Source organism: Astatotilapia calliptera, chromosome 8 (assembly GCF_964374335.1).
Source record: "Astatotilapia calliptera chromosome 8, fAstCal68.1, whole genome shotgun sequence".
Classification (NCBI taxonomy): domain Eukaryota; kingdom Metazoa; phylum Chordata; class Actinopteri; order Cichliformes; family Cichlidae; genus Astatotilapia; species Astatotilapia calliptera.
Window position 1 is genome coordinate 9,389,406 of NC_137429.1, and position 11,628 is coordinate 9,401,033.

The window sequence follows — 11,628 nt, forward strand, 5'->3', positions numbered from 1 at the left end:
AATTATTATCATATGTCATATTTGCTTAGATATTGAAGCTACAGTGCTGATATTTGACATTCACAATGTAAACTGCATCTTAATTGCTTGATGGATTCACACAAATGCCAAGTGCTAATTCTACTTTTGGACTGTTTTAAAACTATACTGGCACCTCCAAAGGGTGACAGCATCACTTTAAGGCACTGGAGGCAGTTTGGTGCACTAAAAAAGTTCTAGCTATTTCTTAATGACTGACTATGTTGGATCTTTCAGTCCAGAACATGCTGGCCAGTTCTTATTCCTCAAGTGACATTTATCTCCCCTTCTTACTTCCATCTTCCACTCATCTATGCTGACCAGCTTATTTGCCCTTATCCCTATCCCCCATGGCACAATCATAATTGGATGAGCAGCAGGACACCATCGAGACTATGTGCGCTTGCGTGTGTGTGTGTGTGCAGTGTGCATGTCACATATAACGGGCAATTTTTATTTGGATTAAGATGCCTAAAAGATTTTTGACGACATAAGGATTCCAGTGTGGATGCTTGTAAACCCCATTTAATACCCTCAGTGTGATATGTTTACATTAGAGCCCTAGATAATGTTGATATCACGCCAAAAACCAGATTTTACCCTTGGCATTTTTAGTTGACTCATCTGTTTATGTAAATAAAGTCAGCAGTCCGTTTACCCCACAAGGAAATGCTGTCTGATCCTATAAGAACACAAAAGGCATTGCATGCCACGTGCCTGTCAGTATTGTAAAGCGAGCTTTTAAATGAGTGATTAAAGAAATAATGGACCAAGTTGGAAAACACACCTATTTTCTTGCTGAGAGTTAGATGAGAAGATCAGTCCTTCTTTTATCTGTCCAGTACTTAAGAAGCTAGATCCAGTGGCCTTTTAATTCAGCTTTAAATTTGGAATTAATTAAAATGCTCACATTGTTTGTAATATGTCCTTTAAAGTCCCCTGAAAGTTATTTGGCCAAAAAATAACCCAAATTATCCCAGCTATAGAGCTCATTTACTTTTGTGGTCGAAAGTTTACAGACACGTGTCATGTAAATTAATGTAATAGTAATTTTGGTCTTGTGATGAAGGTTCTACAGTGTCTCACAGTATCTTACAGGTCAATTAACCTCTTGTTAGTGATCATGATTGAATACAACCGGTAGTTTTTGTTTGCCAGCATAGAAAGGATTTATTTGACAGTAGTCATTGGACTGACCGACATTCAGAACATCGAGAAAGTCCAAAGAATTCATTAAAGATCTAAGAAGAACTGTAGATTTGCACAAGTTAGGATGGTTTTTTGGTGTCATTTCTAAACAGCTGCAGATGTCGAGGTCAAAAATACACATTATACAGATGTGTCGCCATGTTGCCATGGTGTGATTGATTGACCTAAACTGTCACCCTCCAATGAGAGGAAACTGGTTAGGATGATCAGGAACCACTAAAATTCAAGCCTGCCATAAACTGGAAACTGCTGGGACACCATTGTCCACAGTGAAGGAAGTTTTACATCGTTTTGGACTGAGAGGGTATCAACCAAAAACGAAGGTCCTTCAAAAGTGAAATCTTCAAACTCAAACTGAAATTTGCGGCTGCCTACAAGACAAATGGCTTCTGGACAAAAGTTTCATGGTCAGACGAGACAAAGACTGAGCTATTTGACCACAATGACAAGACATGTGGTTGGAGGAGTAAGGATGAGGCTTGCGTAAGAACATTGTACCAACTGTCAAGCATGGCGTTGTAGCTGTGTGGATGGAATGCAATCAAATAGCAGCCAGAATTATGCCAGAAGGTTATTAATGGCTACCACAAGAGTCTGGAGAAAATGCATATTGCTAAGGGACATTTAACCAAATATTATTGGGGGTGTATGTGTATATTTGAGCCTGTATGCATAATTTTGATCTTTGTGTGGTTTAGATAAATCCTAAATGAATTAAAAATCTAATTCTTGGTTTTTAAATTCGTTAAAGATGTATGTCTGACCACAACTGTATATTCTCTTTTATTTATTGTCAAATGTTTTAGTAAAGAGTCCCTGAAGTTGTCACAACTGATAGTCAAAGGTTGACTCAAATAGGGGACTGTAGAGTAAACGTTCACAGGTTTACGTGCAACAAAAGAGTTCAAACATCCAATGGAGAAGCTTTCATGCAGTGAGGTTCAAGGCCGGGCGAAGCAGGTAAGTTCACTGTTTCCTTTTCTCCACAGGATTCTCTGCAGATTATCTCTTTTTTTTCCACACCAGAGAGATGGGTGAGCAAAGAGCACAGGAAGCAAACACAAGGGCTAAACTGCTGAACATGAGGAGTCAGCCTTTCACCAACACCACGGGGTTAGTTCAACAACTGGAACTGAAACAATTTCTCCATCTTAAACAGCACATAGTGACGGGTGATTACAAACAGGTGAGATGATTCCCCTGTTGCATAGAACCAGAAGGTGGGAACCAAGGTACTGAACCTGCCCCCTGAAATGCAAGATTAATGAACAGACACGCACGGACACACACACCCCGACAGGAAAGAGACATACAATGTTGTGAGCCAGCACAGCAGGACGGGACTATGACAAAGTGTGAATTTATTATAAACATATTCTATTATGTCGACTAGCCACAATGTTTTCTGCTCCAGAATGCTTTACTTTAGGGGTCACCTAGGGCAGGAAGGCTTATCGGGTAAGCCTCTTTTGGAAAAATCTGCGTGCCCTTTAACATATTATCAGTTTTTGCCTTTAACCTCACTGAAAATCAGTTTTTACTTTCCTGTTCATCTGTGTTCGTAAATTTAGTTGCCCACTCTTTTCTAAAACCTGGAGATTATTTTTTTCCTTTAGCTCATTCAGTCCCTCTCACCTAATCTCTTCTTTTCATACACACATACATGCAGAGAAAGAGTCCAAGGTACCGCTTGTTAGTTTCCCTTTTCATCTCAACAGCCAGCTGGATGAAATCTCTTCACCCACTGTTCCATTTTAATCTGTAGTACACCATTTTAAACTAATCTTCCTTTTATTTGCCCTGTTTGTGAGGAGTACAGAGGGTGGGCAGATGCTTTTTTTCTGGTAACAACATTAGATGAAGACACACAGTCCTCATGTAGTGATTAAGCAGTGTCAGCTGTTTCATTCACTGCCATCCTTCAAGTCAGTACCTCATTAGTGTTTCAACAAAAGGTGGTAATATAGGTACACAAACAGCTGAAAGCTGTGTAATAGTCTACCCACCTACACATCTCCAACAGAGGAGAAAATTACTTTATAAACAGTCAACCATCAATACTGCAATTTTCTTAAAATCATTATCAGGCACAATCTACACTCTTTAACCAACTAAACCCTCAGTTTCCTAACTTATTCTCAGGCATCACTCCTGCTCTGCCTATCCTGATGTGTTTTTTATTTTCGTCTTAACAGAATTCAAAGATAAAAAGCTTTTGTCCACTTGTTCTGCTTCGGTCATTTGATTGCAAGATAACGTAACCATCTTTCTGAGATAATTCCAAACCACAGACGCCAAGCAAACTATAATTTTCTCAGCACCAATAATTTCACTGTTGTGCAAAAACATGGCATTGTTCAGCTGTATTGTGTGTCCAGTCATAAGAATAATTATTGCTTCTTGTACCTTTGTGGCAAAAACATATGTTTTATTCCGCAAACAACTTAGGAGCAGCATGATCCAAAAATGGGAAATGCTACTGACCACTGACCACTTAGGAACTATTAAAAGTACGTTTTGGGCCTTTTTTTGTTTGTTTTGTTGAAACAAAATCATAATTTTTCCCTAAATTATGATTATCAATTAATATTCAGTTCTTGTGCCTAAACCATTGCTCATGAGTTCTGCATCAACCTAATCCCTGAAACACAAACTAATCTGAATCACTGTAGGGTGGCAACAATTTTATGGAATTCCATAAAAGCCACCTAGCAACACTCATTTTTTACTGTCTTGTTTTGAAAAATATTTTAGTGAGGTTCAGATGTCTGGGACCTCACAGGTAGTTATGTGGATGTGAAAAAGGGGTGGGATACCATAGAAAGATCTTTAATCTGCTGTTATTCTGTTGTTAAAAGACTGAGAGGAGGTTAAGGTAGATGCACAGGCATTTTACTCCTCTATTCACATCCTGTCGTTCTGTCAGCTGCTGCTGCAGTTGCAACGATACTTACAAGGTCTCCTTTTGTCAGATTTAATTAAAACAGGTAGACTCAAATGCAGACATGGAACAACTGAGACAAGTTGAAGAATTTCTTACTAAAAGACAGCAGAGTGGAGGGCAAATAAGTGAGCATTTCAAGTCCTCCTCGGAGTGATAGTTTGGATCTAGAAACTCAATTTGTCTGAGCAGGCCAAGGAAAACTGTCCAACACATTGAAAGGAAACCCAGAGAAGCAATGGAGACTCCAAGTTGAGGACATAAGGTAAACAAGAACCAAAAAGCAAGATGAGCCTAATTTACTGAAGCTGTACAATCTTGCACAGAATAGAGGGGAGAACAAGTCCTTCAATACACTGCAGCTGATGAGGGAACAGAGAACAGGTGAAACACTGTTAGCAGCTGATTGAAAGCCACACCCCCAGGAAGACCACACTAAAGTGGGAAACTTGCCACTCTTGGTGCATTGTATTTGAATCAAAAGTCAGACTTTCCGAATTCCCAATCAGAATTGTCACTTGATATGGTTGATCTTAACGTACTGCTTAACAGGTTAGAGCAATGGGTGGGACTCTCAGGAACTGTGCTTATTTGGTTTAAATCTTTTTTTTTTTTTTTTTTTGCCTGTCCCGTTTGGCTCTTTTGCCATCAGAATTGTTGTCTAAAGGCAAAGAAAGATGCCCAACGGATTTACTTTACCAAATTGACCATCCCAGCCTTGCCATAATGGTCCATTTGATTCACCTTTTATTGTTTATTTTATTTTCACTTACTGAACATGGGACAGACTTGACTGGGGGAAAGAAGGGGAGAAAGAAAGAGGGAAAGAGAAACAGCTGAGAAGAGGGACGGGGGAGAAGGGCAAAAAACAAAAACCAACAGAATGAGCAGAAAAAGAAAAAAAAAGAAGAAAAAAAGAAAAAAAAATGCATATATCAATCACCTGGGTCACCTGCTGAGAAAGAAAAAAGAAAACAAGCAGAAGAGAACAAGAGTAATAGAATAAACAACATCACAATGATATATGGGAATATGACAGTAAATACTAAATGTTAAACATTATTGTGCAGCACATAAGATCAACAGAACACAGTGTGCTTTGAGGTAGGAGCCAAAAAGGGTATAGTTTGTGGGTGTGATCACCCGTGTGTACACCTGTGAGCATGGACGCGCTTGTTTTTTTTTTTTTGTTTTTTGTTTTTTAAAAGGTTCCTTCATGTAATGATCTGCTAGAGGGTGTGGGGGGGCCACAGCCCCGTCCTCCAGGGCATGAAGCAGGTATGGAGGAGATCAAAACTCCAGACATCCAGAGGCCCCCAGAACACAAGAGACCAAGGAAGACCAACAGAGGGGCAGCCGCGCCACTGTCCCAGAAAGAGCTGAGGAGAGTCCCAGATGAGGGCTCACTCAGCAGCCGCGGAGCAGAAGCCAGGGGGAGTTGCAGTGACGCGCCCGTGAGCTCCGCCGGCAGCCAGCCGTGCCTGAGTGACCGAGCCCCAGGCCGAGAGGCCGGGGGCACCCCACCTCCGAAGTGGCCCGAGCGAGCCCCAGGCTCCAGGCCCCGATAAGCGGCCGCCAAGGAGTGAGCCGGTGTGTACCTGGACGCCCATCCCCGGACACAAAGAACCACCAACGCACCGACGTCTGAGGGAGTCCACCACTGGCAGGGGAAGTGGTGGTGGGGGGAGATAGGCCTCCATACCTTGGAGGGCCTAAGATGTCCCCAGAGAGGTGGCGCCTGACACCCAACCTGACATATAGACACAGAAATACAGGCACACACATATACAAACATCCATTCCCACCCTCATGCTCTCATATACACTTACTCCACACTCAACCAACGTGGAGACAGACATAAAGAGACGCTGTACACACGATCACACTCCCCAAGCATACTCTAAGCCCCGGGTCTAGGTACCCTTGCCCCTGGAGGGGGGGGAACTGCACCCGGACCCAGGTGGTGTTACCCTTTTCCCTGCGGTGGGGGGAGGCAGACCGCCCCGACTCCGCAGCAGCAGGGAGGCCCCACACTCCAGACCGCAGTCGGACGGCCAACTCCTCCTCCTAGCCCCCCCGCTCCAGCAGGTCGCAGAGAATGGGGGTGAGAGAAGACTCCAAACCTCCCTCCACCCGCTCATTGTAGTGTTGATGCATGTGTGTTCTAAGGTGCATTTATTTGGCTTAAATCTTATTTGACAAATCGAGATTATTTTGTATCACTTTGCAACGACAGTATAATTCTGACCAAAGAAAGGTTTCGTGTGGGGTCCTCTAGGGTTCTGCTCTTGAACACCTCTGTTTAATATTTATATGCTTCCTTTAGCTTAGATTATGGAGCATTATAATATCTTGTACCGTAGTTATGCTGATGATACTCAGCAGTATATTTCAGTGTCACCTTATAACTTTGGTCTTTTAGACTTATGAGGTTAATGTATTTAACAAATTAGAGTATGGATGAACCAGAATTTTCCTCAGCTCAATGCTGAGAAAACAGCAGTAAAAAAAATGCAAGGCTTGAAGTTATTTCCCAAATTTCTTTAATGAATCTCAAAACTACAGATCAAGTTAAAAATATGGTTAGCCATATAAAGACCATTACTAAATCAGCCTATTACCATCTTAAAAGTATTGCAAGAACTAAGGGTCGCGTGGTAAAGAAAGATAGTGAAAATCTTACACATGCATTTTTTCAGTAGGTTAGATTATTGTAATAGTTTAGAGTTTTTACTGATCTTAATAATAATAAAAAAAGATTAATCAGTTGCAGCTTATTCAAAATGCTGCTGCTAAGGTCCTGGCCAAGGGTGTACTTAATATTCCTGGGACTGGAACCAAACAAGGTTAGTGTTTATGTGTCTCACTTGTGGAATAATCTCCCCTCACAACTAGAGATGGCACGATACCACTTTTTTATGTCCGATACGGATATCATAAATTTGGATATCTGCCGATACCGATATGAATCCGATATAGTGTTTTTTAATCAACAAAACTGTTTTTAAAATATCTTTCTGCATTTTGTATAAGTTCATACTCAAGTTTAAAACAACAACTACACTAAAGCTATTCTGTTATACCTGTATGCAAAAAAAAAATATTTCATAGTTCAGCAATACTGATCAATCTAATAAACTTAAACCTACACCATCCTCCCTATTCTGGTATTTTAAAGAGTACTTAGCATAAATATTAAGCAACCTAACTAATAGGGTTCCAACTTCCAGCAACAACAAAAATAAATAAATAAAAAATAGGGACCCACCCCTCACGCTCCACCTCATGATGCTTAATCGACGTAATCAACCTTAATTTGATGCAGTGTGAAAAAAAATACACAGAAATCAATTATTTTTCAAGAAATATTAAATAGATTCAACATCTTTCTTCAACAAAATTGCAGACTGCACAGATGGTACCTTCCCAAAGGAAAAAGTACTATAGCTTACTAGGGTATATTAGACTTAACAGTTACTATATACAATAATGGACTTCTATACATTTTACATCCTATTAAAACTTTGGGTGTAAGATTCAGATAAATATTAAATAATTAAAAGCTCGACATTTTAAATGAGAATAAGAAAGAAAAGTATGTCTTTGTGCCCTCTTTTCCCTGTTAATGCCCTATCGGCCCCCCTGGCTAAACTTTGCTAGATCCGCCCCTGCACAGTTACCAGCGTCAGCTACGTAGAAAAAGATCCTGGTGTAGAAAGTAATAATAAATAAATTCTAACAACAGCTGATCAAGCTTAAACGTGCTGCTGTTGTTTATCCACTGGTTTCCTCTTTCTGGTGCAAAGTGGGCCAAAAGCAAACAAGAGACACGGACTCGCGACAGAAAAGCCGATCAGCTGATCATTAAGCAGTTTCATGATTGAAGTAGCAGCAAGAAGAGGCAGTCGTTTGTTAAGCTTAACGCAGGAATGCTTTACAAACATTCAGAGATGGACTTACACACTTGCTTTACTTCTCTCGGGGATAACTTTGTCGGAGATGAAATGCCGGGTTGCTAGCGAAGCTCCAAATGCTATCCAGACCACCGACAGGTCCCGCATGCCACAGCCGCTCTATCACGTGATGCATACTGCTCCGACGTGCTAACGTTCTGAGGTGAGTTACGGCGTGTTGCAAGTTTTGTGAGGTGCTTTCGTGATATTTAATGGATCGGATTACATTTTTTATTTTTCTCCGATATCCGATCCAGTAATTTAGGTCAGTATCGGACCGATACCGATACGTAATATCGGATCGGTCCATCTCTACTCACAACTCTGGTGTGCAGGATTAGAAACTTTTGTATTTTCCGAAGCCTTTCCATGATTCCATTCCACAATTTTATTGTAATTATCGTATTTTTGTTTTGTTCTAATGCTTTAAAGGAAGCAATTTAAGGGTGTTATATCTATATCTATATCTATATCTATATATATGTATATATATATCTATATATATATATATAGATATATATACACATATATATCTCTGACTTTGACTCTGGAACACTATCTTAAGTGTGGCGAATCAGACTTGGCAAGTCGGAGCAGCCCCACCAACCCCAACGTCACAATTCAAGATAAGGGCAGTACACGTAAACAGCAGTGAAACTTTAAAATTTCTAATTTTCACTGTTACTGGCTAAATGCGCCACACACAGCACACTGACCAGGGTCTACCCATGAACATGCAGCAGTGTTCTGAAGTGCAGAAAAACAGGTACCAGGTGATGCATGAATGGCTCTATCTTGCTAAGGAACAAAATTTTCCTTGCTTTTCCGACTTTACTAGTGGAACGTCCCCAGTTTGGGAGCCTTATCAGTCCGAGTTCCAACACCCAACCATCGAGGTAAATAAAACGCAGCATCTCCCACATGCATATAGCAAGGAAAAGAGGGAATGAGAGAGAGAGCAGCGGAAGATACAGTGGGGCAAAAAAGTATTTAGTCAGCCACCGATTGTGCAAGTTCCCCCACCTAAAATGATGACAGAGGTCAGTAATTTGCACCAGAGGTACACTTCAACTGTGAGAGACAGAATGTGAAAAAAAAAATCCATGAATCCACATGGTAGGATTTGTAAAGAATTTATTCGTAAATCAGGGTGGAAAATAAGTATTTGGTCAATAACAAAAATACAACTCAATACTTTGTAACATAACCTTTGTTGGCAATAACAGAGGTCAAACGTTTACTATAGGTCTTTACCAGGTTTGCACACACAGTAGCTGGTATTTTGGCCCATTCCTCCATGCAGATCTTCTCGAGAGCAGTGATGTTTTGGGGCTGTCGCCGAGCAACACGGACTTTCAACTCCCGCCACAGATTTTCTATGGGGTTGAGGTCTGGAGACTGGCTAGGCCACTCCAGGACTTTCAAATGTTTCTTACGGAGCCACTCCTTTGTTACCCGGGCGGTGTGTTTTGGATCATTGTCATGTTGGAAGACCCAGCCTCGTTTCATCTTCAAAGTTCTCACTGATGGAAGGAGGTTTTGGCTCAAAATCTCACGATACATGGCCCCATTCATTCTGTCCTTAACACGGATCATTCGTCCTGTCCCCTTGGCAGAAAAACAGCCCCATAGCATGATGTTTCCACCCCCATGCTTCACAGTAGGTATGGTGTTCTTGGGATGCAACTCAGTATTCTTCTTCCTCCAAACACGACGAGTTGAGTTTATACTAAAAAGTTCTACTTTGGTTTCATCTGACCACATGACATTCTCCCAATCCTCTGCTGTATCATCCATGTGCTCTCTGGCAAACTTCAGACGGGCCTGGACATGCACTGGCTTCAGCAGCGGAACACGTCTGGCACTGCGGGATTTGATTCCCTGCCGTTGTAGTGTGTTACTGATGGTGACCTTTGTTACTTTGGTCCCAGCTCTCTGCAGGTCATTCACCAGGTCCCCCCGTGTGGTTCTGGGATCTTTGCTCACCGTTCTCATGATCATTTTGACCCCACGGGATGAGATCTTGCGTGGAGCCCCAGATCGAGGGAGATTATCAGTGGTCTTGTATGTCTTCCATTTTCTGATGATTGCTCCCACAGTTGATTTTTTCACACCAAGCTGCTTGCCTATTGTAGATTCACTCTTCCCAGTCTGGTGCAGGTCTACAATACTTTTCCTGGTGTCCTTCGAAAGCTCTTTGGTCTTGGCCATGGCGGAGTTTGGAGTCTGACTGTTTGAGGCTGTGGACAGGTGTCTTTTATACAGATGATGAGTTCAAACAGGTGCCATTCATACAGGTAACGAGTGGGGGACAGAAAAGCTTCTTACAGAAGACGTTACAGGTCTGTGAGAGCCAGAGATTTTCCTTGTTTGAGGTGACCAAATACTTATTTTCCACCCTAATTTACGAATAAATTCTTTACAAATCCTACCATGTGGATTCATGGATTTTTTTTTCACATTCTGTCTCTCACAGTTGAAGTGTACCTCTGGTGCAAATTACTGACCTCTGTCATCATTTTAAGTGGGGGAACTTGCACAATCGGTGGCTGACTAAATACTTTTTTGCCCCACTGTAAGTGAGAAAAAGGATTGCTTTCTAAATCACAAATGCACAAATTTCACCATAGGAAATATCGGACTGTGTGGTCTCTGTCAATACATCACACGTGTGAGTGTGTAGGTGTTTTTATAGGGAATATAGATGTCTGCGTCTTTGTCGCACAGAGATGTGGACGGTTTTAGCTCAGGATTAATGACAATTCTGATAAAATGCACAGATCCCATCTTGCCATTCTGCTGGTAATCCCTGGACTTCCTAATCCCCTGTGACGACCCTGCTGGTGAGCTCAGAGACCTTAGTAACACTTAGTAACAAGTGCATTCCCAACTCTTTATCAGTCTTCTTTGAGTGCTCGTCCCAATATATATATATATTCATACATTTCCACACATACCTACAACTCAAATCCATGCAAAATTACAAACCATGGCAAAAAAAGCATCTATATTAAAGATATAAAATTGAACTTCAATAATTTAACAGCTAAAAAAAGAAACACAAATGTGGGCCATGTAACAGACAGGTTAGAGACTTCCCTGTTTCTCGTCTCTTTTACATTATTCACTTCTCTGTTTTTTTTTTTCAAACAATCTAATGTAACATGAGAGAGTATAGTATCTTATATTTCCTCATACAATACCCATGACAATCAAATTCACTATAACTCAAGTCATTACTACATTATTTTATAGGTTCTCAGTAGTCATGACTCAGACCACATCCCTCTTCGACCTTTATTTTGATCTTAACTGCACACCTGTCAAAGCCCGTGTGGGTATCTCGGATGGTTCTGTCATTAAATCTGTCCACAGGCAGACATATAAGTATCTGTCAGAGGACTCAAAACCACCTTTGTGATAATTCTCAGGAACACATTTGGCATCATCGACATACAGCACTCTGCAAAGGTCTTGAGCAATGACTCATTTGTTTATATTTTGCTT